Source organism: Triticum aestivum, chromosome 5A (genome assembly GCF_018294505.1).
Source record: "Triticum aestivum cultivar Chinese Spring chromosome 5A, IWGSC CS RefSeq v2.1, whole genome shotgun sequence".
Taxonomy (NCBI): domain Eukaryota; kingdom Viridiplantae; phylum Streptophyta; class Magnoliopsida; order Poales; family Poaceae; genus Triticum; species Triticum aestivum.
In genome coordinates this window covers 242,314,636-242,335,452 of record NC_057806.1, presented here as the reverse complement: position 1 = coordinate 242,335,452, position 20,817 = coordinate 242,314,636, and positions in this window count along the sequence as shown.

Below are 20,817 nucleotides of genomic sequence, written 5' to 3'. Positions count from 1 at the left end.
GGTAGTACGGGGGTGTTCAGGATGGCACCTGGACACACTTGACCCAAAGGCTTGGTCCTTGAAGGAGGTGTTAGTGCGGCGAACCAGGCAACCAGACTATGTGGCTTTATCGCTCTCACTTAGCCATAGGAGTTTGACAATGAGATTGTTGGCATAGCCCCTGGTATTATTCGATTATCCAAACTTGGGTGTCGTAGACGCCTGACCGGGGAAACCGGTCCTTTGCGTAATGCGGAAAAATCGTGATAGATTTATACTTAGTCACTGAATAGCTGACCAGCTCTCGCCGCATCATGACAGTCAGTTTTCGGCTTTCTCTACTGAGGTGTTTATCCGGATGAACCGGAAACACAATCGCAGTAGTTCTCCCTTTACTACCATAGCCGAACGAGCGGAACGTAAGGTAGTAACCATAGGAGCCGGGCAACCCAACTATTGACCAAAGACATGATTCGGAGCCGATGCATATAATGCTATATTCGAGACGCTGAATTGTACTATAAAAGTGTTCGGACTTTATTTTATTTTTAAGAAATGTACGTGGCCGAATGGAGCCCCTGACGAGAAAAGAGGGAATGTGGATTAGGAAATAAGCCAGTACCGAATATGTTGGGCGAAAAACTATTTCTGTTATAGTTTGATTCATACGTCAAAATGTATTTTTACAAAAGATGCGATAAGCATCGAGGCTATTTTACATGCCGGGCACCGGGGAAAGCTGTGTGCAGGTCCTAAAAGGAAGATGTGATCTTTAAAGATCCTTTAGATACTCTGCCACACGTCCATGTTGTTTTTCCTCCTTGGTGTATTATCCTTCAAAAGGATCAATGATCGGGTTCTCATGAGGGACCTAGAGAAGGGCCCTTGGTACCATCGGAAGGTGATGGTAGTTGTAAGGAACCTGAAAAATAAAAAATAAGAGAAACGAAATATGAGGGTCCAGATAGGATCGAGTCGTATCATGGACTTTGTCTTTACTATGCCTCCGTCATGGCCCATGGTATCTTTAGTGCGTAGTTATGTACGTGTGGCACATATGCCGAAATCCGGTTGGGGCTAAGACGGAGGCCGAATTGCTAATCGAGCTCCGGACAAGCTGGACCCTCGCTCTGCCGAGTAGTCCGGACACGTTTAACAGTGTATGTGGGCTTGACTGCCAATGTAGTATTTGGCTTGATGAGGCCGCCCTGGACTTCCGCTGCAAGGGCCGCGGTGTGCTCCTCAGTATGGAGGGAGCGCTCCGTGTTTCCATTTACTGTTATAACACCACGTGGTCCGAGCATCTTCAGTTTGAGATATGCGTAATGCGGGATCGCATTGAAGCGAGCAAACATGGTTCGTCTGAGCAGTGCATGATAGCCACTACGGAAGGGGACGACGTTGAAGATCAAGTCCTCGCTTCGGAAGTTGTCCAGCGAACCAAAGACGACTTCCAGTGTGATTGAGCCCGTGCAACGGGCCTCTACACCAGGTATTACTCATTTAAAGGTAGTTTTGGTGGGTTTAATTCTTGATGAATCAATACCCATTTTGTGGACCGTGTCCTGATAAAGCAAGTTAAGGCTACTGCCGCCGTCCATGAGGACCCGCGTAAGGTGGAATCCATCAATAATTGGGTCGAGTACCAATGCGGCTGTCGGTGTCAAAACCGGCGGATCTTGGGTAGGGGGTCCCGAACTGTGCGTCTAGGCGGATGGTAACAGGAGGCAGGGGACACGATGTTTACCCAGGTTCGGGCCCTCTTGATGGAGGTAATACCCTACGTCCTGCTTGATTGTTCTTGATAATATGAGTAGTATAAGAGTTGATCTACCACGAGATCGAAGAGGCTAAACCCTAGAAGCCAGCCTATGGTATGATTGTTGTTGTTGGTCCTACGGACTGAACCCTTCAGTTTATATAGACACCGGAGGGGGCTAGGGTTACACAGAGTCGGTTACAAGGAAGGAGATCTACATATCCATACTGCCAAGCTTGCCTTCCACGCCAAGGAGAGTCCCATCTGGACACGGGACGAAGTCTTCAATCTTTTATCTTCATCGTCCAACAGTCCGGCCAAAGGATATAGTCCGGCCGTCCGGATACCCCCTAATCCAGGACTCCCTCAGTAGCCCCTGAACCAGGCTTCAATGATGATGAGTCCGATGCACAGATTGTCTTCAGCATTGCAAGGCGGGTTCCTCCTCCGAATACTTCATAGAAGATTTTGAACACAAGGATCGTGTCCGGCTCTGCAAAACAAGTTCCACATACCACCGTAGAGAGAATAATATTTCCATAAATCTAATCTGCTGACGTACCCCGTAATGTGACATCACACCACAGCCAGGTCTTTATTCGAATCGTTTTTCATAACCAATCTCAGCGTGTTTCGTGATGCAGTTTCCTTGGCACGTCTTGTCGAAGCAGAGATCGTGTCCCCTTTATTACGGGATTCTCATCAATACGGACGTGGGTAACCCAACCGTGCCTATTGGTAGGACTCCTAGATCTTAGGCAAGTCCCAAACGGTCAAGAGGAGGACACTTGATATTCACCCTCTTTATAAAGGGGAGAAGGCTTTTTCTTTTTCCCCTCTCATGCTCAATCAAATTCTTCCCCTGCCTCGAGTTCTAACACCTAAAACTCAGGTCAGGTGCTTCAGACCTTCAACTATGTCCGGATCCAACCTTCAAGGTCGGTGGATGCCTTCCTCCATCACGGAGGAGGACATCAAGAGGTTGAGAGAGGCCAGATATCTGACCACCGAAATTTCGCATCGGCTGCCCGCCCGAGGGCAGGTCGTCCCTACTCCCGAACCCAATGAGAGCACCGTGTTCGTCTCCCACTTCCTCCGAGGACTAGGCCTCGCTCTGGATCCCTTTGTTAGGGGTCTTATGTTCTATTATGGGTTAGATTTTCACGATCTAGCCCCGGATTCCCTTCTTCACATCTCGACATTTATCATCGTATGTGAGGCCTTCCTCCGCATTACCCCTCACTTCGGCCTGTGGCTCAAGACCTTCGATGTGAAGCCGAAGATGATCGAGGGGCAACACGTAACGTGCAGAGGCGCTTTAATAAGCAAAATCGCTGACGCTCCATGGCCTGAGGGTTGCTTCCCAGAGGTGTCCGTATTGTGGCAGCGGGAGTGGTTCTACATCACAGCTCCCCGAAGTGCCAAGTGGGTAGCTGCCCCCACCTTTCTCTCAGGCCTCCCACCACAACTAATCTCATGGATCAGCAGGGGGCTGAGCTGGGGTCCAGTCAAGGACGTGCCAATACTGCACAGTCCTATCCGAGATCTCTTTGAGAGAGATTTCAGTCTGGTTATGGTAGTGCAAGTTATGCTAGTTCGTCAAGTCCAGCCTTGCAAATGTCGGCCCCTTCGCATGTGGGAATTCAACCCGGAAGGACCGCGAGCTATTCAACATTTCCTCGGCATGACACATGAAGAGATGTACAAATTGTTCTTCGGACCACAAATAATGTGTCCGGACATCACCGAGGATGCAGGTCTGAGCTGCAATCGCCCGGATACCCAAGTAAGTAGCCCCGCATCCGAACACACCGTCCGTTTATTTATAGCAACGTTGCCCTAAAAAAGCCGCTCCTTGTCCAGGATTGGATAGCGAAGGCAAAGTTGATCAGGTGTCCGGCCCCCCTCCCTAAGACCTCACCAAATCCCGTGCTAACCAGGATGCTGGAGATCGCGCCTTATCAAGCGCCCTCAGGAGAGGATAAAGGGGGGAACAAGGAGGCTAGAGCCTCCGCGAAGGAGGTTAGCCGGGGAGGAGGAACTGAAACTTCCTCTCCCCAGGGAAGGAAGAGAACCACCTCTGAGGACCCGGAGACAATGGTCTCCAAACGGGGGAAGAAATCTCCACCGGAGGGTCCTGCCCTGGGGGATACCCTGGCCGCACTATGCCCTCAAGGGGACCAGCCCTCCACCGAGCTATAAGTAAAAGGGTACTTAATAATGAAAATATCTCGCTTTACTTCTGAGGAAAATATTTGAAGCATTTATCTTGCAGTTCGGATCTTAGCCCTTCTCAGCAGAGCTCGTCTTCAGGGGATCTTCCAGAGATGATGGAGAGCAAAACATGTCCCCCTGCCACACCGCCTCATGAGGCAGGCGACCCCGAGGTGTCGTCGCGAAGGGTTTCTCCTGATCCGGCAAGGCCAGAAGGTAATCCTATGGCCACCCGAAGTCCTCAGTATCCGGCTCTCGAAGAGAGCAATCAAAATAGTCCGACGCCGTCTGGTGTACGGTCGGACGTACTGAGGGATCTGCTAGAGCAAGCGACTATCTCAGAAGAGCACTGCATGTTGATGGGTACGGTGATTGAAAGGATTTCGTCCGCCGAAAGCGGGTTGCATGAAGCCTTTATGAGTATACTGACGGGTTTTGAGGTACGTGAAATGATGTACATTTTTGACAGTACCGCACATTTTTAGATGTGCCCTATGTAGATAGTAGCCCCTGAGACTCTGGTTGTCGCCGAAAACGGCGGCAAACAGAGGATCATAGTCCCAGGCAATAACCAGACCGCCTTTATGTGCAGGTGGTTGAAGCTCCGGTGGCTAGCCAGACTGATGGGTTTGCCGAACTAAGGCGGCAACTGGATGCGGCAGATGCCGACATCGTGCTTGTTAACAAGCGGCTTGATGAGGCACAGGGTAGATGATTTTTTTGGTGATTGTCACATAATAAGAGCAGCATGATGCTAGTATCTTTAATATGTTGTGACTGCAGATGGAGCTGCCACCATGGAGAGCCTTCGGGCGGAGCTTGCCTGAGCCAAGGAGCAAGCAAGGAGTAGCAATGCGGCCGCTTTAAAGGCGGCCGAAGAGTTAAGGGCCGAACAGGCCGGGCATTGCGAGAGCAAAGAAAAAATAGTCAAGATGGCTGTAGAGTTAAAAGATGCTGCTGACCGTTACCAGCTTCTTGAAGAAGAAAACCAGGCAAAAGCGACGAACCTGGAAAAGGCCCGGGTGGCTGCCAAGGAAGCCCGCTCCAAAATTAGAGCGACGAAGGAGGAGCTGCATCAAGCTGCGGATATTGTATCTGGGAAGCCCTTCTTGTTGCGGACTAAGTTCGGGGATCCGAAGTATATGCCTCTGGACCGGCTATGGAGTTCTGCGGACGAGTACATGGATTTGGCTGCAAGTGCTGCTGATGCGGCCGAGTACTTCAAGGATCAGAAAGGTCCTGAAGTGGAGAAGTTGTTCTGGTCACAGTTTCACGCTCCAGTCCGTTCGCTGTTGCTGAATGAGTGATTGACCGGTTGGGCCGAGCTCCATAGATTATCCGGACTCTCCATGAGGTCCGTTGTGGATCATCTGTGGCCAGGAGGGCCAAGGCCGAATAGCTACTTTAGCTTAGTGCAACAATTCCTTGGTGATGTGCCACGCATCGATGCTGTAAAGAGGTCGGCGTGCATAGAAGGCTCGCGGATGGCCCTTGCCCGTGTCAAAACATACTGGGCGGAGATGGATGCCACCACTGTTGCGGCACAGGGTTCGGCCATAGGCCGAGTGGTTGTCGAGCACTACTTTGAAGAAGTTCTTGAAGGCGCTCGTTAGATAGAGGCTCAGTGCTCGAAGAATATTATGTTTAAGTGACATGTATTCCCATTATAAAAACAATGTTTTATTGAGTTTATCAAGGCTGTATTTATACTTTTGCCCGAAAGTACTATGATGCCTCCTATGCGACCATTTATGTATATATGTATATAACCTGAAAGATGGCAGTCGTTGGCTTCAGCCCCCACGCATATAATGCGGGGGTGTTCGCAGAAGACGCATGTTCACACTTGATCCAACGTCTTGGTCCATTAAGGAGGTGATAGCATAGCGAACTAGGCAATCGGACTATAATGTTTTAACACTTTCACTTAGCCAGAGGAGTTTGACAGTGGGGCTACTATATAGCCCCTGGTGGCTCCGCGCTCATCTGAATTCAGGGCGCGTACATGCCTGGCCGAGAAACGGCCCTTTGTTAAGGCGGAGTAATCCCGAAGATTCCGCCAGGTCATCAAGTGGTTGACCAGTCTCACGCTATATCATGACAGTCAGTTTTCGGCTTTCTCTACTGAGGTGCTCGTCCGGATGAACCAGGGCAAAATCGCAGTAGTTCTCCTGGTGCCGCCTTAGCCGATAGAGCGGAACGTAAGGCAGCAAAACACAGGAGCCGGGCAAACCCAACATTTGACCAAAGACATGATTCAGAGTTGATGCATATAAGGCCAAACTCGCGACGCCGAACACTCCCTAAGGTATTCGGTCTTTATGATGTAAACCGGGCTTAAATAGTGCCCTTTGTAATAAGCCCCTGGTGTCCAGGTACGTGCAATATTCTGACGTGGCCACATGCCAATACGTCAGCATCCTTCTCAATTGTACTGAGAATCCGGGGGATGTGTATCAATAAGAGACAGTAAAAAAGGTTTACGCGGGGTCTTAATCTAAAAAGAATCCTTGGAACGGGTCCCTGCTGCACGTGTGTGCCTGTGTCTCCGTTGTGCCGTATCCTGGACGGGTGTAGCACGATGGTCATCTGTAAAAGAGAGGAACTTAGTTGAAAAGTTGTCGTGCAAAAAGGTAGGTTATACTAAATAAACCATGTACAGTTCAAGATGAGTAAAGTTGAGCCTAATTGTCACTTGTTTACACGCGCTGAGCCCCTTGTATTGTTATAGGGGTATAGCCATCAGACTCGTATCAATTATATATAGCTGCACTGGACTCATCTAACCGTGTCCGTGGTCTTAACGATCTGTCAGGTGCTCTAGTTGGTGAGGTCATCTAGTGTGCGGCTGCCAAGGCGGCCGCACGGTCTTCCACGCGCAAGGAGCGCTCAATATTTTCCATTTACTGTAATGATGCCACGTGGACCGGGCATCTTAAGCATGAGAGAAGCATAATGCGGTATTGTGTTAAAGTGAGCAAAAGCTTCGCGTCCGAATAGTGCTTGATAGCCACTTTGGAACGGAGCGATGTAGAAGGTTAAATTTTCGCTGCAGGAGTTATCGAGAAAGCCGAATATAACCTCTAGTAGCAAGGAGCCCGTGCAATGGGCTTCTGGGCCTGGCGTTACTCCTTTAAAGGTAGTATTGCTATGGCTAATTTTTGTTGGGTCTATCCCCATTTTGCGGACTGTGTCATGATATATCAGGTTTAAACTACTGCCGCCGTCCATCAGGACTCGTGTGAATTGGTATCCGTCAATTATCGGGTCTAACACCAAGGCAACCCATCCTGCATGCTGGATACTTGCCGAGTAATCCCGATGGTCAAAGGTGATCGGTTGGGACGACCAGTGGAAGAACTCCACGGTGATAGGCCCTGGGGCATGTGTCTCTAGGAGTGCCGCTTTGTTTCTCCCCTTTATCACGTGTAACACGTTTACTGTTTTGACTTCTGGTGGGAATTTCTTCTGTTCCCCAGTGCTTTTCTTGCGAGGCTCGTCCTCATCTTTGCTTGGTGTATCCTGCCCCTTGTGTTCGGCATTGAGCTTGCCGGACTGCTTGAAGACCCAACATTCTCTATGGGTATGATTTGCAGGTTTATCAGGGGTGTTGTGGATCTGACATATTTTGTCCAGAATCTTGTTTAGGCTGGACAGTTCGTCTCTGTTGCCTTTGGAGGGCAACTTTTGCTGACCTGGCCGAGAGCTTCTGAATCTGGCATTTATCGCCGTGCTCTTCGGGCTGTCTTCTTTATTCTGGCGCTTGTTTTTGCTGCGTCGTGGCTTCCCGTTTCCGTCCCTAACTTCGGATGTACTTGGGTCGCTGGTGCTACATCGGGCTAACCAGATGTCCTCGCCCATGCAAAAGCAGGTCATGAGGTTTGTTAATGCTGCCATTGTTCTCGGCTTTTCTTGGCCGAGGTGTCTGGCAAGCCATTCGTCTCGAACGCTGTGCTTGAAAGCTGCTAAGGCTTCGGCATCCGGACAGTCGACTATTTGGTTCTTTTTAGTGAGAAACCTGTTCCAAAGCTTTCGGGCTGACTCTCTGGGCTGTTGAGTTATATGACTTAAATCGTCTGCATCCGGTGGTCGGACATAGGTCCCTTGAAAATTTGCCCGAAAAGCGTCCTCGAGCTCTTCCCAGCTTCCAATGGAGTTTTCAGGGAGGCTTTTAAGCCAGTGCCGAGCTGGCCCTTTGAGCTTGAGGGGTAAGTACTTGATGGCATGGAGATCGTCTCCTCGAGCCATGTGGATATGGAGGATGTAGTCCTCAATCCAGACCCCAGGGTCTGTCGTTCCGTCGTACGCCTCTATGTTTACGGGTTTGAATCCCACTGGAAATTCATGGTCTAGCACCTCATCGGTGAAACATAGGGGGTGTGCGGCACCCCTATATTTTGGTGTACCACGGTGTTCGGATTTTTGTTGTGTTGCATTGTGTGCTAGAGCGCGCTTGCTTGGCCCGTAGATGGATCTGGTTGCGCCATCCTTTTGATGCGAGCCCTCACGTGGGTCCCATACTGGTTTGTGTGCGGCGTCGTTTGCCGTTCTATGTAGGCCATGAGGTCATCTATCCGACCGGATGGCTGTTTTGTTTTTTGATCGCGGGGGATCTAAGGCCTCCTCATCGAATTCAGGTAGCAGCTTTCGCTTTGGGTAGCTCTTTGTGTGGCGACTACCGTCGTACTTTGCTGCAGTGTTGAGTACTTTACTCCATCTAATTCTGAGTGTGTCTTGTGCAGCCCTGAGCCTTTGCTTCTGCCTTTTCAGACTCCTCGCAGTGGCGACAAGCCTTTGATGGGTATTCTGTTGCTCCGGGTGCCTGTCCGGTGTGATATCATCTGGATTGTTATCTTCACCGGAGACGGGTTGTTCGGTTTGATTCTCCGTGTTGCCGTGGTCAGACGGTGGTTCAATGCCGTGTTTGTCGTCCGCTGGCTCACCTTGCTCTATTGCTGGGTCTGTATGACCACCGTTTCTGCCGAGGGGCGATTTGGAGCGGCGCTTACGCCGCCGCTTTGACTGCTTCTCGAGGGAACGATCCTTCGTTGCGTCCTTCCGTTCCTCCTCGTCGTTTTCTTTCGGTGTGTCCACCATGTATACATCATATGATGAAGTGGGCGTCCAGTGCCCTGTGGGCGGTGGCTCCTGTTCCTCTCCTGCATCGTCGTCCATACCACCGATGTCTTCGGAGTCGAAGTCGAGCATGTCGGTCAAATCATCGATAGTGGCTACTAAGTGGGTGGTGGGTGTGCGGCGAATTTCTTCGTCATCCGCATCCCAATCCTGCCGGACATAGTTCGGCCAGGACTCTCCTGACAAGGAGAAAGACCTTAATGAGTTCAGTATGTCGCCGAAGGGCGAGTGCGGAAAGATATCCGCGGAGGTGAACTCCATGATCGGCGCCCAGTCGGATTCGATAGGCACGGGCGCAGGCGGTTCGGAGTCCGTGGCCGGGGAAGAATCCGGCAGTTCGGCGTCACGGCTCCCATGAAGGGTAAGGTCGGTATTTGGCTCGATCGCCGCTGAAGATGCGACCTTCGTGGCGGGGTCTATCCGCCCATCCTTGGATGGCGCAACTGGCTCCGAATTGAGGGTCGGAGCGATCGCCGGTGCGATTTCCCGAACATTGTCCGATGGTGGAGCTAAATCTTTCTCATCGTGACCGTGCAGCGCACTCGGCAAGGGCTCGAATCCGTCGAAGATCAAGTCTCCGCGGATGTCGGCCGTGTAGTTTAAGCTTCCAAACCTGACCTGGTGGCCAGGGGCGTAACTCTCGATCTGCTCCAGATGGCCAAGCGAGTTGGCCCGTAGTGTGAAGCCGCCGAATACAAAGATCTGTCCGGGGAGAAAAGTCTCACCCTAGACTGCATCACTATCGATGATCGAAGGAGCCATCAATCCTAACAATGACGACACAGAGGAACTCTCAATGAAAGCACCAATGTCGGTGTCAAAACCGGCGGATCTCAGGTAGGGGGTCCCGAACTGTGCGTCTAGGCGGATGGTAACAGGAGGCAGGGGACATGATGTTTACCCAAGTTCGGGCCCTCTTGATGGAGGTAATACCCTACGTCTTGCTTGATTGTTCTTGATAATATGAGTAGTACAAGAGTTGATCTACCACAAGATCGAAGAGGCTAAACACTAGAAGCTAGCCTATGGTATGATTGTTGTTGTTGGTCCTACGGACTAAACCCTTCGGTTTATATAGACACCGGAGGGGGTTAGGGTTACACAGAGTCGGTTACTAGGAAGGAGATCTACATATCTGTACTGCCAAGCTTGCCTTCCACGCCAAGGAGAGTCCCAACCGGACACGGGACGAAGTTTTCAATCTTGTATCTTCATAGTCCTACAGTCCGGCCAAAGGATATAGTCCGGCCGTCCGGATACCCCCTAATCCAGGACTCCCTCAACGTCCGAGCCTCCGTGACAAATACTAGTCGGATGGTCTCTGTGATCGAAAGTGATCGGTCAGGCTGACCATGGATTGAATTTTGGGGCAACTAGCTCTATCGCATAGACGTCCCTTAGAGCGTGCTCGCGCTCCCGCTTGGGGATGTGAGTAGCATATATCATATTCGCTGTTTTGACCTCGGGGGGGGGGGGGGGGTTCTGTCCCCCGGTGTTCGGTGGGTGAGGCTCATCGTCGTCCTCACTGGGCGACCCCTTCTCCTTATGTCCGGTGTTTAGTTTACCGGCTTGTTTAAAGACCCAACAACTACTGTTGGTATGGTTGGCAGGGTTGTCGGGGGTGCCGTGAATTTGGCAAGGTCAATCGGGTATTCGGTCCAGGCTAGATGAATCGTCTTTATTTCTTTTAAATGGCTTCTTCTGTTGACCAGATTTGGAGCCACTGAATCCGGCATTGACCGCCTTATCTTTGGTATTATCATTGTTACTTCGACGCTTGTGTTTGTTGCGTCGGGGCCTGCCGCTGCCGTTTCTGGTTTCTGGAGTACCAGGGTTGCTGGTACCATTGTTGCTATGGGCTAACCAGCTATCCTCTTCCGCGCAAAAGCGGGTCATGAGTGCTGAAAGTGCTGCCATGGACTTTGGCTTCTCTTAGCCGAGGTGTCGGGCGAGCCATTCGTCACGGTTCTTGTGTTTAAAGGCCGCTAGGTCTTCGGCGTCCAGACAGTCGACGATTTGGTTCTTTTTAATTAAGAACCTTGTCCAGAATTTTCGAGCTGACTCTCCGGGTTGTTGGACTATGTGACTAAGGTCATCAGCGTCCGGGGGCCGTACATAGGTACCTTGGAAGTTGTCTCTAAAGGCATCTTCCAGATCTTCCTAGATGCCAATTAAATTTTCTGGGAGGCTATTTAACCAGTGCCGAGCTGGTCCCTTAAGCTTTAGGGGGAGGTATTTTATGGCGTGTAGATCGTCGCCGCGGGCCATGTGAATGTGGAGAAGAAAATATTCAATCCATACCGCGGGATCTGTTGTACTGTCATATGATTCAATGTTCACGGGTTTAAACCCTTCTGGGAACTGGTGCTCCATTACCTCATCGGTGAAGCATAGGGGGTGTGCGGCGCCTCTGTATCGGGCCGCGTCGCGACATAGTTCGGATGAAGTCCGAATGCGGTTTTCGGCCCGGGTGAGGTTGTGCTTGTCGCGCCAGGCCTGATGGCCATCTTCCCGTGCTGTAGCACGACCCCGTGATCCGTAAATTGATCTGGTATGACCGGCTTTATTGTCCAGGTCCTGTTGTAGGTCGTAGGTATATCCTGGAGCCATTGTTCCCCTACCTTTATGGCGAGGTGGTGCGGGCTGGTGTTCGGCTTGCGTTGCCACCCTGTCCCGGCCACGTGGTGGTCGGTCAGGTCTGTCAGTAGCGCCACGCATTGGCGGTATGGGCTCCAGGGCCTCGTCGTCAAATTGGGGTAGCAGCTTGCGCTTCGGGTAGCTCTTTGTTGGGCGTTCGAGGTCGTATTCCTCGGCTTCCAGGACGTTAGTCCATCTGTCATTGAGCAAATCCTGGTCAGCCTGAAGCTGTTGCTGCTTCTTTTCCAGGTTTCTTGCAGTGGCGATTAGCCGGCGCTTAAAGCGCTCTTGTTCGAGGGTTTCCTCCGGCACGATAAAATCTTCGTTGTCGAGGCTCGTATCCTCTTCGGAGTTCGGTAGGTAGTTACTGTCCTCCGAGTCCTTGTTCCCAACAAGATCGTCGGGGTTTACTTGCCCATCCTCCCAATCATCCTGTTTGGATGTTGGCTCTACAGGGACTTCAGGGTCTTCGGGGTTCTCCGGAGTGTTATTCTCTTCGATGTCGGTATTGCTGTCTTTTTGGCGACGCAATTTTGAGCGGCGCTGCTGATGTCGATGTTTTGGAGGTGCTTTGGCAGGTTTGTCCTCAACCAGATTCTCCTTGCCGTCGTCGTCATCCTCTTTCGGTGTGTCCACCATGTACACGTCGTATGTGGAGGTGGCCGTCCATTGTCTGGTAAACGGAGGATTTTGGCCTTATTCGTCTCCGTCGTCGTCGTTATACCGTCGATGTCCTCGGAGGCGTAGTCCAACATGTTGGTTAGATCTTTGACACTGGCTATGAAGTGGGTGGTGGGTGGGACGTAAAATTCCCCGCTCTCAGCCCCTAGTCTGGGCTGGGCATAATTCGGAAGCGATCCTTCCATGATGGCGAGCAATCGCATTAAGTCCAGAGCCTCGTTTAAAGGAGAGGGTCGGACGGAGAAACCAGAGTCCCTGTGGCTGTCCAGAGTTGGAGCCTCCTGGCGGCGCCCGCTTAACACGGACCTCGAGAGTTCGGACTTGGAGTCCGGCGGAGTGTCCGGTGCTTGAGTGACAAGGGGATTTTGGTTCATCTTCGGTGATAGAGGCAAAGGTGTCCCGATGTTTTGATGATATAGATATCGTTTTCTGTGGGAGTCAACTTTGACGATCCAACTACGAACATGAGAAGACGTCGCGCCTTAGCAATCGCTAAACCAACTTCCGAGGGTTATTGACCACGCCGGAGCACGATCAACCTGACCACGAAGGTCTATTTCCTGCGAGCAAATGAAGAACAAGCAAGAAATTGAGATTGCAATCTGGATATTGCGAATAAAAGAGGAAAGCTTTATTAATGAAGGTGGGGTTCTGTGACATCTTGGTCTGGTCGTTGGACACAAACGAAGTACGCGAAGTTGCAGCTATGGCGAACTTTTAATCTAAACAAAACCCAAAGTCTAAACGACGCCCTAAGGGCTGTATATATGGAGGAAGAGGGGGGAATTTCGTGGCCCTTGGACTCTAAAAATACATGGGCCTGGCCCAATAATAAGGTGACGCAGCACCTAGAATAGCCTCTGGACGAAATTTATGATGTGGCATCTTGTATATTTCGTCCAAGGCTTCATGCACTCCTTATGGTGGCTTCAAAGTCCTGAAATCATCACTTGTAACTCCATTCTTGATCCCCTTGCGCATGCTATCATCTCCATGCTTGAACTTGCTCCAAGGTTCATCTTTCTTGTCCAAGCTAGGCCCTTCATTTGTAAGCAAAACAAATGTATCCAATTTAGGCAGCATCATATTCTCATGAACATTAGAATCGTTACCAAGAAACGAAAGTACCTGATAATTCAATTGGCATGCGCGAGCTCTAGTAATTGGTATAGTATGTATAGCAGCAGGGGCTGTGGGTGTAACAATGGTATTGATGTCCCCATCATCCTCCCCTTCTTGAAAGTTCATCGTCCTCACCCAAATAAGGCTTCAAATTTGCAATGTTAAAAGCGGGACTAACCCCAAAATCTGCAGGCAGCTCAAGTCTATATGCATTATCATTTATTTTCTCTAACACCTTAAAAGGACCATCAACACGTGGCATTAGTTTTGATTTGCGCAAATTAGGAAATCTATCCTTACGCAAATGTAACCAAACAAGATCTCCAGGTGCAAACACAACATGTTTTCTACCCTTATCTCCAGCAAGTTTATATTTAGCATTCATACGCTCAATGTTTTCCTTAGTTAACTCATGCATTTTTAAAATCAATTCATCACGTTCTTTCACATCAAAATTAACCTTCTCCGAAGATGGAAGAGGCAACAAATCAATAGGAGCACGAGGTAGGAAACCATACACAATTTCAAAAGGGCACATCTTAGTAGTAGAATGCAATGAACGATTATAAGCAAATTCAATATGAGGCAAGCATTCTTCCCACATTTTCTTATTATTCTTCAAAACAACCCTAAGCATAGTAGACAACGTTCTATTGACTACTTCAGTTTGTCCATCAGTTTGGGGGTGACAAGTAGTACTAAAAAGCAGTTTAGTCCCCAACTTAGCCCATAAACACCTCCAAAAGTGGCTAAGAAATTTAGTATCACGATCTGAAACAATAGTATTTGGCACACCATGCAAGTGAATAATTTCACGAAAGAACAAATCAGCAACATTAACAGCATCATCGCTTTTATGACATGGTATAAAGTGTGCCATTTTCGAGAACCTATCCACAACAACAAATATGCTATCCGTCCCCTTCTTTGTTCGAGGTAAACCTAAAACAAAGTCCATAGATATATCCCCCCAAGGAATACTAGGTACAGGCAAAGGCATATATAAACCATAAGGATTGAGTCATGACTTAGCTTTTTGACATGTAGTGCAGCGAGCAACAAAACGCTCAACATCCCGTCTCATCTTTGGCCAAAAGAAATGTGTAGCAAGTATATCCTCCGTCTTCTTAACGCAAAAGTGTCCCATTAATCCTCCTCCATGCGCCTCCTGCAACAACAAAAGACGAAAGGAGCTAGCTGGAATGCATAACTTGTTAGCACGAAACACAAATCCATCGTTAAGAATGAACTTGTTCCAAGTTCTCCCTTCCTTACAATTCTGCAATACATCTTTAAATTCAGCATCATGCACATATTGATCTTTGATGGTCTCCAAACCAAATATTTTAAAGTCAAGTTGTGAAAGCATAGTATAACGACGAGACAATGCATCAGCAATAACATTTTCTTTACCCTTCTTGTGTTTAATGACATAAGGGAAAGTCTCAATGAATTCAACCCATTTAGCATGCCGACGGTTCAGTTTTGCTTGACTTTTAATGTGTTTCAAAGATTCATGATCAGAATGTATAACAAATTCCTTGGGCCATAAATAATGTTGACATGTTTCTAAGGTCCGAACAAGAGCATATAATTCTTTATCATAAGTAGAATAGTTCAGACTAGGCCCACTCAATTTTTCAGAAAAGTATGCAACAGGTTTGCCATCTTGTAATAACACACCTCCTAATCCAATTCCACTAGCATCACATTCAAGCTCAAAAGTCTTATTAAAATCAGGAAGTTGGAGTAAAGGAGCATGTGTCAACTTATCTTTCAATACCGTGAAGGCTTCTTCCTGTGCGGTACCCCAAACAAAAGGCAAATCCTTCTTTGTAAGCTCGTTGAGAGGTGCAGCAATGGTGCTGAAATCTCTCACAAAACGCCTATAGAAACCAGCGAGGCCAAGGAAACTCCTCACTTGTGTGACCATTTTGGGCCGTGGCCAACTCTCAATAGCTTCAATCTTGGCTTTATCAACTTCAATTCCCTGTGGAGTAACAACATAGCCAAGAAAAGATACTCGATCGGTGCAAAAGGTGCACTTTCCAAGGTTACCAAACAAACGTGCATCACGTAGAGCAATAAAAACAGCATGTAAATGTTCCAAATGTTCCTCCAAAGATTTGCTATAAATCAATATGTCATCAAAGTAAACTACCACAAATCGTCCAATGAAAGCACGTAAAACTTTGTTCATTAATCTCATGAAAGTACTAGGTGCATTAGTTAACCCAAAAGGCATGACTAACCACTCATATAATCCAAACTTAGTTTTAAATGTTGTTTTCCATTCATCTCCCATTTTCATACGAATTTGATGGTATCCACTACGCAAATCAACTTTGGAGAATATTGCAGAGCCACTCAATTCATCAAGCATATCATCTAGCCTAGGAATAGGATGACAATAACAAATAGTAATATTATTAATGCCTCTACAATCAACACACATACGCAATGTACCATCCTTTTAAGGCACCGGTATAATAGGAACAACACAAGGACTAAGAGATTCACGTATATAACCTTTGTCGAGCAGCTCTTGTACTTGACGCATAATCTCCTTCGTCTCCTCTGGATTGGTACGGTATGGTGCATGGTTGGGTAATGATGCACCGGGAATTAAGTCAATTTGATGCTCAATCCCTCGAATAGGTGGTAATCCCAGTGGCACGTCTTGTGGAAAGACGTCAGCGAACTCCTGCAAAATGTTAGTGACAGCAGGAGGCAAAGAGGAAGGCACATCCTCGAATGAATAATGCCTCTTTGCACACAAAAGCATAGCAAATAGATTTGCTGAAATCTAGATCATCAATATCAGATTTGGTGGCAAGTAAACATGCACTTTTTAATTTAATTTCAGAAGCAACATTAGATGGTTTATTATTAGGCTTCATGTGTTGCTCAAATTCTTTTGCCACAATCTGATTTTCACTCTTATTTTGCTCCTGTTTTTCTTTATTAGCTCTATTAATATCATCTTTCAAAATGGAATCAGGAGTCATAGGAAGCAAAGTAATATTTTGTCCTTATGAACAAGAGTATACTGATTGTTTCTACCATGGTGTACAATTTTTTTATCAAATTGCCATGGTCTACCAAGTAATAAGGAACATGCTTGCATAGGTACCATATCACAATCAACATAATCAGCATATGTAGAGATACTAAAATGCACACGAACGGTATGTGGTACCATAACCTTGCCGCCGTTGTTGAACCATTGGATGTAGTAAGGATGTCGATGTGGTCTTGTGGTGAGAGATAGCTTCTCCACCATCTCCATGCTAGCCAAGTTATTGCAGCTCCCTCCATCTATGATGACGCGTACAGAATGTTCCTTCATAACTCCCTTTGTATGGAACAAATTATGCCTCTGATTTTGCATAGCTTGTGTAACCTGCACACTCAAAACACGTTGAGCAACTAAACATTCATACCTATCAGCATCTTCAGCAGCCATGTACTGCGTCTCATGATCAGAATCATCTCCACCGTGTTCTTCATGTGTAATAGAGCCAACGTCTCCTCATCATAGTCACTAGCGGACTCATACCCACCATCCTCAGTAGCAATCATCACACACTAAGATTTGCATTCTCTCGCAAAATGTCCTCTTCCCTTACAACGACGACAAATAATATCACTTGTGTGCCCTGTTGATGCCATGGAAGAAGAAGAGCTCTGTGCAGGCTCGACAGGTGTGCTCTTGGCAGATAGTGGTGGTTGTGCCTGCTTTCTTGTATCACGGCTGGAGGTGGCACCTGATGGAGGTGCTGGTGCAGTGGAAATAGAGGGTGCACGTGGTGTCCATGATGAAGATCGACCTGCAGAAAAGTTAGTTCGCGCCAATGCCTGTCGATCCTGCACTTCACGTTCAGCTTTACAAGCAAGATGGAATAAATGAGTGATATTAGTATACACCTTATACTCTAGAATGGTCTGAATCTCTCTATTTGATCCACCCATAAAATATGCAAGCATAGCTTCATTCTCCTCAACAATACCACATCTAATCATGCTAGTTTGTAATTCCTGATAATATTCTTCTACAGAATTTTTTCCTTGTCTTAAACGCTGGAATTTTTGAAGTAATTCACGTTGATAATATGGTGGAACCCAACGAGTACGCATAGCAGTTTTCAAAGCAGCCCAAGTAGCTGGAATAGGATATAATCTACAATGTTCAGACCACCAAACACATGCAAAGCTAGTGAAAGCACAAACAGCAGCAGGAACACGTCTCTCCTCAGGATATTGTAAGCATGTAAATCATTTTTCAGTTTCTAACTCCCAAGTAAGATATATATCAAGAACATATCTACCCTCAGATGGTGGAATATTCAATTTCAGTTTAGGGATATGGTCATGATCTCGTACTTGAGGGGGAGCCCTACCATTGCCATTATTTGCATGTGGATGACCTGGTGGTTGTGGTGCTGGTGGTTGCACGTAGTTCTGATTTTGATCAACCTCATCCTCGTAATCTCCCACATAATCCTCCTCCTCCGCATCAGCAGCAGGAGCATAGAAGAATCAACAGCAGCACCAATATTTTGGCCAGGCGCAAGAGGGACACGGCTCGCTCGGTGGAGGGCTATTTTGCGACGTGGAGGTAGTCGTCGTCGTCGTTGTCATCGTCGTCGTCGTCGTGGTCGTCGTCGTCGTCGTCGTCGTCGTCGTCGTCGTCGTCGTCGTCGTTGTTGTTGTTGTTGTTGTTGTTGTTGTTGTTGTTGTTGTTGTTGTTGTTGTTGTTGTTGTTGTAGAGGGGCGTTAGGTGCAGCCGGTGGTGGTGGTGGAAGACACGCGAGCAATTCATTAAACTTGTTATCGAGCTTTGTTTCAAACGTCTTCTCCATGCCATCTATCTTCTCCATGGCCTCTTCAAATCTGTTTAGCACATCTTGCACCTGTCCACTCATCATTTGCTGAAATTTATCATGCAACTCCTTATTCGTCATGCTCTCCCAGCTAGTCTCGTCGGCTTGTGATCCTACCATGGTTAGCAGCAATAGAAGCACACAAGAATATGATCCTACAAACTACTAACAAGAGGTGGTCGTGGGTGTCACAAATCCGTCAAGCAAATCTCAAATTCTTACCAGTTCTTACCCAGCAGCAGGCGGTGATCGGCAACTGTCGTAGTCAATACTCTGAAAGCTTGGATAGAGCGATTACCAGGGAGAGTCAAACGCACGACGTAGATGTATGTGGAGCTAGGAAGGCTTATAATATGGTAGCAAAAAGGGTCAGCAATAATCAATTCAGAGATACAAAGTTGAATAAACACTCAACGACGGTACTGTGCTGGTCCTAGGCTAGACCGTGCTAGAGACGCGAGCCTAGAACACTAACAAAATCATGACGCTGCACGTAAACAAGGGAAAAGCACACTCTGGAACTTTTTTTTGCTCTGTTTTTTTGGCGCTCCTCTTTTTTTTTGCGAAAAATCACTATAATGACGAGTGTCTCAAAACTCTTCCCTCGTCAAACTGACAGGATGTGCACGAATATTTTTGACTTTTTTTTCGGAAATCAGGGCAGCGACAACGAAAAAGTGCGACAAAAAATCACTATGATGGCACGTGGCTCAAAAGACTCAGAAAAGCCTAAAAATGTGATAGGGGAAAAAAATTGCCAGTGAAAATTTTGACCTAAAAACTGCCGGGGGTCTCCAGACTTGTTTTTCCGAAACCTACTCAGGCAAGGAAACACGAATCAGAAATTAGACGGACCTCGAAAACAAACCTAATATGAAAGGAACTCGGATTGGTGGTGGATATATGGTGGTAGGATATGGCAGCGGTGGTGGTATATGGATTCGGAGTGGTGGTGGTATATGGATACGGATTGGTGGTGGTATATGGATACAGATTGGTGATGGTATATGGAGACGGAACGATGGCAGATAAGCGGTGGTGGTAGATGGCAGGGGCGATGATGATGGTGCGGCGGCGACGTGACAACTTATGACCAGAACTCGAAACTCTAAAAGACTAGACTCTAAGATCAGCAACTAGACACGACGATGCAACCGCAAATTCAACAAAGAAAAATACTGAAAAGACTATGCAAAGGCTCGGATTGGTTCGAATATGATGAACTAACCCTAATTTTTTTGTTTGGCTTTTTTTCATGGACTATGGTGAAGAACAGACTCGATCTAAACTACGAAAAACTGTAAAATCTCACCGAGCAACGTGGAAATCTGATACCACTTGATAGAGGCAAAGGTGTCCCGATGTTTCAATGAGATAGATATCATTTTCTGTGGGAGTCGACTTTGACGATCCGACTACGAACGTGCGAAGACGTCGTGCCTTAGCAATCGCTAAACCAACTTCTGAGGGTTATTGACCACGCCGAAGCACGATCAACCTGACCACGAAGGTCTATTTCCTGCGAGCAAACAAAGAACAAGCAAGAAACTGAGATTGCAATCTGGATATTGCGGATAAAAGAGGAAAGCTTTACTAATGAAGGTGGGGTTCTGTGACGTCTTGGTCTGGTCGTTGGACACAAACGAAGTACGCGAAGTTGCAGCTATGGCGAACTTTTAATCTAAACAAAACCCAAAGTCTAAACAACGCCCTAAGGGATGTATATATGGAGGAAGAGGGGGGAATTTCGTGGCCCTTGGAGGAGGGGTCCGAAACCAACCCTAACTCTTGTTTTCCCACACATACGGACTCTAAAAAACAGCCTATACTTAAGTATTTCAAAAATAGATGGGCCTGGCCCAATAATAAGGTGACGCAGCACCTAGAATAGCCTCTGGACGAAATTTATGAAGTGGCATCTTGTATATTTCGTCCAAGGCTTCATGCACTCCTTATGGTGGCTTCAAAATCCTGAAATCATCACTTGTAACTCCGTTCTTGATCCCCTTGCGCATGCCATCATCTCCATGCTTGAACTTGCTCCAAGGTTCATCTTTCTTGTCCAAGCTAGGCCCTTCATTTGTAAGCAAAACAAATGTATCAAATTTAGGCAGCATCATATTCTCATGAACATTAGAATCATTACCAAGAAACGAAAGTACCTGATAATTCAATTGGCGTGCGCGAGCTCTAGTAATTGGTCCAATATGTACAGCAGCAGGGGCTGTGGGTGTAACAATGGTATTGATGTCCTCATCATTCGGTTTAGCTGACGACGCCGCCCCCTTCGGATCTCCGGTAACAAGTTTCGTAATTGCAGAGGATCCAGCGGGCTCTAAACTCCCATCTTTGGACCTGACAGCCTGCTGATACGTCTCCAACGTATCTATAATTTTTGATTGCTCC